This window comes from Centruroides sculpturatus, unplaced genomic scaffold, assembly GCF_000671375.1.
Source record: "Centruroides sculpturatus isolate CEXI.00-Female unplaced genomic scaffold, Cexi_2.0 scaffold24, whole genome shotgun sequence".
In the NCBI taxonomy this organism is placed as follows: Eukaryota; Metazoa; Arthropoda; class Arachnida; order Scorpiones; family Buthidae; genus Centruroides; species Centruroides sculpturatus.
In genome coordinates this window covers 1,132,264-1,145,002 of record NW_019384375.1, presented here as the reverse complement: position 1 = coordinate 1,145,002, position 12,739 = coordinate 1,132,264, and positions in this window count along the sequence as shown.

Sequence of the window (12,739 nt, the reverse complement as noted above, 5' to 3'; positions counted from 1 at the left end):
ACACGTGATTCTCTCTATCTCTCCGCCTCCTTGAACTTTAACCACCGAAATTTAATAGCTTCAATGCCCAATGTATAGAAATAACCTGCCAAATTTCAAAATTTTTGAAAAATAGATGTCCACACACAATTTTGGGCAAGGGATTTTGTTTTACATTTTTGGGTTCCTTAAGTGTAAAAGCATCGAGAAATGAAAAAAGAACGAGTAGTCAAAATTTGATCGATCACCATACCGATCACCCTATGTTATATTCTGTAACAGCTGAAAAAGTAAAAAGTTAATTATATTTATGCATACAGTCGAACCTGTCTATCTCGAATTTCATGGGAATGAGAAAAAAATTGGAGATAGACAGGTTTCGAGATATACAATTAGAAGTACCTACACAGTAAACAGTAATAGGTTTGAACGATATTTTATTAATACAATAGCAAGTACAGTACATACCTGTATTAGGTATAAATAAAACCTTTTTGACGTATCTAACGGCATTCTTCAACTAATAAGACACAAGCCAAACTTGTAGCCAATTAGAGAAAAGCAGTGTTAATAGCAACTACGTACTACATTGCAAGAAATGTTTTTCAACTACGATTTATGTTATCAAAATGTAATCGCTGAGCTTTGAATTTTTAATTGACACTTTAGTCCATAGTGTGAGATATATAGAGGTTTTGATAGAAGATTATTTGAGATAAACATGGAAAATATATTCAATTTAGGCTAAAAGTGTACGGGAAAAATAAATTTCGAGATAAACATGTTTCTGGTAGACAGATTCGACTGTAATTATATACATAATTATAAGCAAGAATAATAATTCGACTTAAATATACTTTTAACACATCAATTGTTTTCATTTTTTTTTTACAACCGAAGAAAGTATCACACTTCATATACCACTCGATTTCTTGAAACACCAATAGTGTAAAATATAGTGTCCTATACTTTCCAGCTTTAGCGTCAGTGTACAGACTTTCGGTATCTTACCAGTAAATAAATTTTTAAATGGATATAAACCCGCAATGTTCAAAATAATTCGTCATAGTATGATGTTACAAGTTTCTCCTGCAACCACGGTTTATGGTATACGGTAAATGCTAGAGGAATTAATTTGTACAGTCTAACACATCTTTAGCATCTTTACAGATTTCATAATTTTGACAAAGTTTCAAATGATATTAAGTAGGGATAGTGGACTTTCAGTTTGCTGAACTGGAGCTCGGATGTCCCAATTATAAAAACAAAAGATTTTATAGTATTTTGTTTTCGTAATAAGAGCCACCGAAAGACAAATGTGTTCCCGGATTAACATTGAGAAAAATAAGAAAATATTAATTTATTAAGAAAAATTATTGATATAAAACATATGGTAAATTTATTAATTTTTTATAATTTGCGTTTTTTTTAATTGTTATTAAAATATTTTATAAAGCTTCTTTATATATTTTATATAGAAAGAATTCGAGTGTTAAATTTTGTACACAAAAAAATTGTTTGGTGTCCGAAAATGCTGGATTTAATCTCATAAATAACATCTGTGGTTAGGATTTATTTTATTTGTATTTTATCGTTTACCGGATTAACGTTTTTTAAGTGAGCTTTAATGCGTTGTGTTATTGGCTACAGAGGACATTTCGTAGATGTTAGGATTTCTTCTGGTAATTTGGATAACACATAAAATTATCCTTGTAAATAGAATGCTTATATCTTTTGTAATTACAAAGATTTTACTAGTAAATACGAACTATGGTAGTTTTCTTAATCTAGCCTACTGTATGTAAATACAAAGTATCGTATAATAATTTCTTTAGAGACAGCTATCTTATTTGTTTGTATTTAGATTATGAATTGATTACATCAAAAAATAATAATTTTCAATATTTGAATATTAAATCTACATTTTACGTTTAATGATTTAAAAACAATTCTTAAACGAATTGAGAAAACTCCAAAAATTTGTTTTTATATTGTTTTCTATCTACAAATATATATATACATATTAATTTTTGTTTCCGGAAACTAATATTTTTGAATATTGTGCAGTCGACGATAGGCTAATGCTGTCGGTTATGACAAATACAGTAACAATGTTTACAGATATTCAGTTTACCTATTCTTCCGCTTTTTAAAGCGTGGCTAGAACTTCTAGATATATTTAAGATTCTGAAGAATAAAGATGTGATCCCATTGGATCACTTTTTCTCCGTAATGTTCCTTAGGGAAAAAGATGAATGTGATAAAAAGACCCTCTTATTTTAATGAAAAGAGAATGTGATCTATCTAAGGCAAGCTATTGGTGAATTGTTTCTTTCTTTTGTCATCAGTTTTTTTACGTTTACTATTTGCCACTAGAAAGGTTTTGTTGAAAAACTTTCGCATGTTATAATCATTTTTTGGGGTGTTTTAATCGTGAGATTATCGATTCTACCCTATTTAAACTTTGTAATATCGAATTTGCAAAGAATAAATTAAATACGTAACGACTACTAGTAGTTTTATACGAACGTTTAAAGGAAATATATTTACTTAAGGATAAAGTCTAACAGACAAATATCAATTAGTTTTTATATTTAAATAAATACAAAATACAGGCTCTTCTCATGCTTCACTTAACATTTAAAACACTTAATTAACACAATCATAAAAATCAAGCTAATTTTCTCTGCTGGCACTCGAGATGTTTTCTGTACAGTTACTTATATTTATTTATTTATTATTTTTTTTTCCTCGGTTGTTTCAGAAAATGCTTTTCCTAATTTGGTAAGTCATCGTGCCTCTATCCAAATATCGATGGCCATAACAGACAATATAGTTATTGTCATGGCGACGTTTTAAGAAACGGAAACATACTATAGAATTGCTATAAATCATACAATATGAAAACTGTTTTCAACTGACAACAGAGGGTTTATAATTTCGAATTAAATCACTTATAAGCTTTTCATTTATAATTGTAAAAGGCTAATCGTAACCATTATTATTTTATAATGATATCAAGTTGAAAGGCACTCCAGAATTCACTTGTAATCAAAAGCATTAAACCAATAAAACATTGTTATTTTCTTCTAGTTGAATTGTTTTCATTTCAAATTGTGTAAATCCAATTTATATTCTGAAATGTAATATAAATTGTAAAAAGAANAGAGTACCCCGAGGAGTTAACAATCCGACTTAACCATCTATGCACAAGTCTTTCAATAGAAGTCAAATAAGAGCCTGCCTGCGCTCACCTACTCCGATATAAAAGTATTTTCCATTATTTTAAGTTTTTATCCGAAATTTTCTATCAAAACTATACATAACATTTTTAAAAGATTTAATTTATAATTTAAGAAGAGATTCTTCGATAATTTAATAAAAAAAAAGGAAAAATTTGAAATTAAAAGATTTATCATTTAAATATTGGCGAAGTTGTTGCCGGGATTAATGGAAAATTTTCCAAACGAAATCAATTTATTGAGGAACCGTTATAGATTTTTATACTATGTCACGAATAAATTCTTCCATGTAACACGCGTTTTTTGTTGTCAGTCTTTTTTCATACTTGCCAGATAGAATAAAAGAGTCTATAAAGGAGCGGCAGCGGATAATATTAGACTTTAGTAAGATGGGAGGATTTATATGGGATATACAAATATGTCGTTTTATTTGATCAAGGATAACGATTCACAAAATAAAGCAATCGGTCGATTTGATTCAAACATTCGTTCCGACAGAAATGGATTTTTAGTATTCGCCCTTTAAATATTGTAATACCAATATATTATTCTTGTTTATTAAGCGATTTTTGAAATTAAAATTAAAATTTATAAAACTATTTTTAATATAAATTATAAGTTTAATGCTACGAAATGCTATAAATGATATTTAATACTCGTACGAAATGTATTCATTTTATAATTACTTTAGACTTATAAATATATAAATTAGACAAAATGTATATCACTTATAAAAAATCACTTAAAAGAATCACTTATAAAAATATAAAAATCACTTAAAAGAATAATTTTAGTTTATTAAACGTGTTAAGAAAATACAAAATTTACTATTAACGATTATCTGTTATAATTATAAAATAACGTGATAATCGTGCTATTATCTTGAGAGCAGACAACACGGTATGATGAATCCGTGAAAAAGTATGGTGTAATGCTAGAAGCAATAAATATTATTTCGTAGAATAGATATAAAACTGTCGAATTAAACTACTTCTGAAAGAAAATTTTTAAAGGAAGAGGAAACACGACACATCAGATGCGACGCGAAAGATGCGGTCCATGCGACGCGCACAAAGAAAAAACTTCTGTTGAATCTACAAATCAATAGATTTTGTCATAAGAATAAGATGAATTTTTGATCTCAAATCATTTTTCATTTAATAAGCTTGTTTTAGATTCCGCCAAACAGAATAACCAAGTCAAAACTATTCAAAATCCTGTTAAGATTATCAATTAAAAAAAAAAAAGCATATATATATATATATACACAATATAATAAATAAAATCTATAAAAATCAAGGAAGATGAGACTTATGAATTATGAATCGCTTTACTTTTCAATTGGATTCTCTATAAACGTTGTGGTAAAAGAAATCAAAACATCGCCATAAAAATCTGGGATTGTGCCAAAAAGTGTAAAGGGATAATATCGTAAATAGAGTTTGGTTCCCGGTTTAGATATTCCTTGTTTTCTTTTTATCTCAATTTTATATATTTAAATTTTAAATAAATATGTATTAAAAGATAATGTATTACTACAGTTCAAAAGACTGCTCTTTCTAGTTTCGGACGACTCTAGTCTTTTATATATTATTTTTTTCTTCCTTTTTTTTTTTCGTTATTATAATACAAGAATATGTTGGAATATGGAAAGTTTTAATTTGGAACATAATACCAAATAGATAAGAGAGAGAGACGAAAAGGAAGATCGAGTGACGGATATTCGAGATGGATCCTTCCGTGTATTTTATATAGATATTTATTCAAAAGTATGGATATTCGTTTTCTAACGTGTCTAGATTGAGTCTTGTCGTTCGATACTCTAAAAGACGGCAGAGGAGAATTAATGTATGTTTGAATAAGCAGAGTATAAAGTATCCGTAATAATGGTATGGTTAATTAATATTTGTAATAAAATTCGTCATTGACGTTTTGTTATTCGATTCTCGTAATGATCAAATACTTTTGTATGTTGAACTTTTCTGGCAATTAATATCCTCGGAGAAATAAACGAAAGATTATTCGTTCTCGATTCCCAAAGAAAAGATGAAGAGAAAAGAAGATAATTAAAAAAGAAAAACGTTTTTTGATTTTGTTTCTTCTTTCGCGAACTTATTAATAAACTTACATCCTGTAGTTTTGAATTATATATATTATTTTATGATTTATTGAAGATCTAAACTGATTGCAATGTTTACAATCTATCGTCTTTTCTTTTAAAATATATTTTAATTTTAAAAACTAATAAATTTTACTCTTGTGTAATTTGTTTGTCATCTTTCTGTTCGACCTCACGTACGTGATAAATTATTCACTATTAAATCGATCATATTCAAAAACTGTAAAAAACGAAGAAAATTATATAACTCGGGGATGGATTTACACATAAACTAAACGTGTCTCAGCTTAGGGCCTCGTATTTTTATTAATACATACAAAGTTATTATTTCGTAGAGGGGAGTGTCTATTATTATATGTTATAGGTTAGGGCCACGAGTCCAGCCCTATTTTTTCAAATAGTCTACTAAAGGCCAAAATTCTAAATAAATACTTTACTGATAATTCCTTTAAGAAATGCCTCAAATAAAATGAAAATTCAATATTTAATCTAAATTAAATCTGCGAGTATATATTTAAATATATGATATTAATATTAAATAGCTTAGATATAAAATTTAAAAGTTTATATTTAATAAGAAAAAACTAGATCCATTGTAAAGATACAGTAATTTAAAACTATTTTGAATAGTAGTCAAAATGTCAGACGAATTTAACGTATCATTATAAAATAGCTTTTATTAAATTATTTAAATTAAATTAGGAACTATTCATTTCATTTTATAGTTTAGAATTCAATTTGACCTCATTTATATAGAAATTATTTAAATTCACGTCATTCTTCGTAGCAAAAAAAAAAAAAAAGATTGTAAATGTGAATTGTCATTTAACTCTTAATTCTTAGAAATCTAAAATTAATATTTTGAACAATTGGAAATGAACAATTCGACTTTTATAATGTTTTATTATTTTTTGTATTATATTTACATATATCGTAAATTGCTTTTTAATACGAATTTTTTTAGAATAGGCTCAATACTTGCTTCGAAGTAATAACTATGAGATCATTGTATTCGCATAGTGATTCNGAAAATAATAATTCTATTTTTATTCGTTATTTAATCCCTATCGTTACAAAGGTTTTTTTTTTTTAAAAAAAGGAATATAAAAAAAATGAAATTCGAAATCGTTTTACGAAATTTTCTCTTCAATTAAATTTATAAAACGAAAGAATATGATCGTCTTAATGACGTCAGATTTCGAAAAAGGCCAATTAATAACGTCACTAGGGATTTAAAAAATGTTTTTTTTTTTTGTTTTTTTGTTACAGACTTATCAACTGCGAGGTATATATATATATATATAAAAAAGGCTGGGATTCGTCCATTCATTTTCTCTGGATAGAAAAGTGGCGGAATTTCATTACTCTGATGTCTTTCTGCCGAGTATATCATTCATTTCCTTGGAATTTAATCATTGTCAAACTTCTGTTCTTCACCTCTTTTAGGTTCTATTCCGTTTTACGAGCTCATTTTTTTTTATTTTGTGGCGTACTTATTGTTTCCAAATCTAAACTTTAATTGGGAATTAGGTAAATAATAATAAATCGACAAAGATTGCGAAAGATTTCTCACTTATCTCGACAAAAAAGTAAATAAATATTCTTTGTTATGATCAAAGAGAAAAAGAAAAACAAAACAAAACAAAAAAAAATCGTTTGGTAATAGATTTTTGTAACAACATCCGAAAGATATTTGAATAGTAAATATCTAGGGTTTTATTAACATATTTTTCATGGTGTTGATGCCATAAAAATTTCGCAAAGTCTTAAAGGAAGTGTGCCTCTTTTACGAGAGTAATAAGACTTTGACCGTCTATAGGAGAATAAAAAAAATGAAAAGAAAAGTTCGAATAATGCTATTCAGAACTGATGATATAAAATAGATCATTTCGACTAGGTTGAATGTGAAAATTGGTTCCGCTGAGGTCCCGAATATTTTACTTTTACTATTCTTTGTTCTTTTCTCTTCCAACTTTACCGGAATCGTTACTGTCTAAAGTTGTTTTAGAGACTAATTCTACTACCTTATATCTGTATTTTTTCGAAAATTTTAAAGTATTTTTAACAAATTGTAGTTTAGAATGAAGCACAAAAGATTAGTATGTGTCTCTTATTTGTTTTCGATCGGTAGCATCTAAATTTGTAAGCCATGGATCATTCGCAGAAAATTTCGTAGAGACTAAGTGACTAAAGATGATAGAAAATCGTAAAATATTTCAGATCTTAAAAATTTTACTTTTGTTTCCGGTTAGTGCGTGTCTTATAGGCGCATATAATGGTCAGTTTATAAGAGAATTGAGACATTTGATAATTATGCAAAGTAATATGCGGCGGAAGTAGATAGAAACCAAGTAAAATTTAGTTTTACAGTATATTATGTTTATATCGATACTTATTGAATGATTCATTTAAAATTACTTTACATTTTATAAACATTATTCTTCATAAAGTATGTTGGAGAACAATTTTCCAGAAGTAAATCGGAGTGAGAGCGCATATAGAGGATCAAAAGTTGTATGATTTATTTGATTTTCATGGGAGTTATACGATAAAATACCGAGTTATTTTAATTTGGCACACAATTCGGTAATCGTTTTGAATAATTTACAACAGAGCATTTCTGGGGAAATGGTTAAAATGGTTAAATCAAACATTTCCTTACTCGAATGTTAATAAAAGATGGGCTACAATTTTGAACAATCGATTTGATTCTGGTACGTATTAGATATTTTGACAAAATTTATTTTGACGTGGCCCGACGTGTATAGATTGATCTCTCCTCCGGAGTGGCAAAATATTCTTCATCGATTCGAGATAAGGTTATTTTTTAATATATCATTTCAAATATTTAAAATTTTGTGTATGAAACTTTTTTGGCTCTTGTGTGATCGAGATCGTCGAAAATGCAATCGATTGGAACCAATTCTATCCAAAAAAGTAGGAAATAGGAAATGCAGTATTTTTTTTTCTTTTTTTGCTTAAATTTCGCGATTCGTTAAGTATAAAATTCGATTTTAAAAAAGGATATGAGTTACTTAAAGACATTTAAATAGTTTTAAACTATTTCTAATCCGACAGATGCTAAAATAATTATTAATTTTTTCAAAATTATTTTAAACTTTAGTAATTATATTAAAATCTTTCTTTTTCTTCAGTTATTTCATCAGATAAAGATGGAAATTTCCATCAACAAGTATAATATTATGCAAATTATGAAACGGTGCCAAAACGCTCGAAAATAATTAAAAGATTTATCTGGTCGTTGTACGAATCTATAAGCATCGATTCGAAAAATATATCTCGTCATAACGGTTATACGTTATATATTTCAAAATTTACGAAGTATGTTTCATTCGCATTACGTAAAAAGCGTCTATTTTTTGTATGTTGTGAAGTGGCGATTTCGTCTACCGTTCTCCCTATAAAATGATGCTTCCATTATTGATGTATGGATGATAAACGTTATGATGCGATAAATAAAGCTAAAGAATGAACGATGCGGACCATTAAAGCGTGATAGAATCAACAATTGGGTATATATTCGGTTTACGCTTAACACCTTCTGAAATTTTGCATAATTCTCGACCGAACGGAGAACTCGTCCATGCTTTTAATGCGAAAGCGAAAGTTATATCGATGTCAGATTGTCGTAAATACACAATTTTATTTTCCGCTATGGCATATAAATGATAAAACCGAATAATGAAAACACCGAGAGAACATTAAAGAATTGTCTAAACTCCGATTTATCTGTCACGGACATTCGTGGACGTAATGAATAATGATGAGGCCGGATGAAGAGACGTAAAGCTATTCTTCTTCTCTAATAAACGGGCCTCGAATTCCAAATATTCAAATGATTCTATCAAAATATGACACTCGATAATGCAAACATTTTTTGATATACGTTCGGTTGTAGCCGAGGAAACGGTTTGAAAAGCTCGCCACGTATGCAATACGCTTCACCACTAAAATTTCATTAAATTAATACGTTGTTATCGCAAAGAATGGATAGAACACGAGTTAAACTAGCATTTTGAAGTCAGAAGAGCATAGATCCCACAGGTAAAGAATAAATAAACTATACTTTCATTTAATGAAATGGGAAGTGTTGTATAATTGAAATTATTCGTTCAGTCGAACGAATAATGGGGAATGGAAAAAAAAAATAAATAATTGAGTATCAGCAAAATTATTCGAGCAGAACTATTCGGGTTTCTTTAATGAGAAGTATTCTACCAATTCGCTGACTTTGCTTTTAAACCGAACTGTAATGAGATTATCCGAAAATATAATTTCCTTCCTATAGGTGTACGTTTCATTTATTTTTTTTATTATAATAAAGTAATCAAAAATCATTATTGTTCGTAAATTTAAGATAGAAGTTTGTCCAAATCGCAGAATTATTCTTTTTTCATTTTGAAAAAGAATCAAGAAACACGAAAAATACATTTTGTACTCGATACTCGCTAACTCTACTCGAAAATTAAATGGCGTAAAAGCACTTATGTTTCTCTATCGTGTGACTTAGTTTCTTCTATAAATCGATTTTAAAGAAAACCAAGATAAAAAAATGTAATAAATCCATATCGCCATTTATATCTTTAATATAATGACTTAAAAAAAAAATAGAAAATCCGATTTACGTGTAGATAAATATTCATAGGTAAACTCGAACGGATCTATATATATTTATATACAGTTAAGTGTCTCTGACCAGAGCGATATTTTAAGCAGAAAAGCAATATATAACGCGCGGTTAGATAGTTTATAGAAAAGATTTTTTAAATGGTAAATTCGACTTTATAAAGATTACTTTCGAAAGTTATTTGAAACGTCGACAATCGATGCGAGAATCGGATATTAAAGAAGAGAGAAGTACCAAGTTTTGTAGCATCAAACAAGCAGACATAAAAAAAAAAAAGAGAATGAAGAACTATAAAGAGCTGTCATTGTACAGACACTTATCGCACACTTGACAAGGGACTGTCCCTTCTAGCAGGTTGATGACCTTGACTACTCTAAAGCCCTACAATTTTCTGTCTGGCTCATTCCTTTTCTTATGCAGCGAGACAGAACACCATCTTATCGCTACATCCAACTCGCAAACATAACTCAATTTAATAGATCTTTTTATGGAAATTTAAATGTTTTCCGTATGAAGACATCATTTTTTTTTTCTTCCATACATTTATTTGATGGATAATTAGACTATTTATTAACTTAGTAACTCGTAGCAACCAACCGATTCGCTGGAAATAGGATACTTTTAAAAGATTTTAATCTCTCATCTTTCTTTAATTCGGAATTTCCGATACATTTTCGTGAAGTAGTAATGGAATTATTATCAAAAATGACTTTTAACAACAACGTTAACGTATAAAATATGAAAGCGACTTAACTGTATACGCGGTATTATTTTGTTTCCGGTGCTATCTTACAGAGAAAGATCAAGAGATGATGAGAACAGGTAAAGAAGGATTTGGTTGAAACAAAGATAAAGATAGAACCTAGGATGAAAGAAAATGGGCAACAGTTTTACTTTCTTTTTATACTTCTTTTCTGACTAAAAAAAAAAAAAAGAAAAAGTCGTTTTAAAATATTTACTTCTTGAAATATTAACAAAATAATTTTAATTTTAATTTGCGCTGAGAGGGCATAACTTGTAAAATATAATATTTTAAATAGCAAATTTTATATACTTAAAATTTAAATTAGGTATTACAGGAAATTTTAATTAAATTTCTAAAAGCGTTTAGTTTCAATAATGAAAAAAAAAACCCGGAACAAAATTTTTAATGCAGATCAGATGATCTCTTGTCCTTCCCTTAGCCTACTAAACCTCATTAAGGTGGAAGGACGATAGTATAATATATATGACATCATTTATAAATAAAAAAGAAAAATATTTTGAACGTTATTTTGAAATTATATTTTTCCATTATCGAATTTCCTTTCAGAAAGTTGCATTAACCGGTACTTGTCAAGTAAATAGAGGTTATATCTCAAGAGTTTGTAATTTCGAACGAGTCCTGAATGTATAAAACGTAAGGAAAGGCATAAACTCTGAATCTAACAGTTAATTAAGTTGCATCATTTAAATAAGTTTCGGGTTTTGAATAACAAATTCAATTTTAATGATTTTTAACGTTCGTGTCGGGCTCACAAATAGCCTAAGTTAAAATTTGCGACTATACTTTAACGCAACGTTATAAGAAACAAGCCATAAATATCTTAAAATATTAAATTTTCTTAGTTATAAATAACCAACTCGGTTAAAAATTTAGGCGAATTTCATTAAATTCTTCAATACGAACTCTTTAAATCAATAAATTAAAATCGAAACGACGATGAATAATTTAAAATATTTTATTCGCCTGTTTAATTTTATGCCATTAAATAAATCGTATATGCTTAATTTACATAGAAACTAATTGCCACGTTAATTTATAATGTATACATTAAGTTAATTATGTTAATTTATCTGTAAACTTATTATAATGTTAATTTATGAATATATGTTGATTAATTTGCCCATTTCTTGGAAATTATAAGTCGAAACATGTGATCATTACAAATTATAGCTATTACAACGAATATATTGCAAAATGAAAAAGTTTTAAGAATATAAATGATCATCATTTTTCAAGCAGAATATATATATATATATAAATTTAATATTGATCGATTCAAAAATTTTACTGTACTATTTTTTTTTTTTTGTTTCTTGTGTTTTCCTTCTGTAAGAAGGGGTTCGGTTAAAGGAAAAGAACATAAATAATAGGCCTCCGCTCGGGTTACAAAATTGTTTCGAAACATCTGATAAATTATATACTGTATATCGTTTAGTAAATATGATGGACTTATATATAGGCTCTATTGTTCGCCGTGTTTGAAAACAATGTAAAAAGCCAATAGGATAGAACGAGAGATAATAAATGTAACTCGTATATCGAATATCAATATAATGTTTAATCAAGTAAAAAATCGATATCTGTGGATTTACATTGGCTTGTATCTATCTCCACGTTAAACTAATTTCGGGTAGCAGAAGATTTATTATCTACTAACTTTGCTTATGAACTGTTGGCATGGCAACGTCTTCATTTCTTTTCTTTAAAGGAAAAACTCTTTATGTTCGTTACGTGAAAGAATTATCTATTTTTATTTCGTGTCGACAATAAAATTCTTTATATATTTATATAATAAAATGCGAAGTTTCCTTTAATTCGTATTTTTTTTTCTTTTTTTAAATTAATTTATATCGGGCTATTGTCAGAATATCTATTGTTGGTTAAAGAAGCATATCTTGGTGTTTCTGAAAGGAGTTATTGCACTATAGCATATCTCTGATACTTCCTATCTAAACATAGTATCAAGTATTTGTCGTTTTATTGCA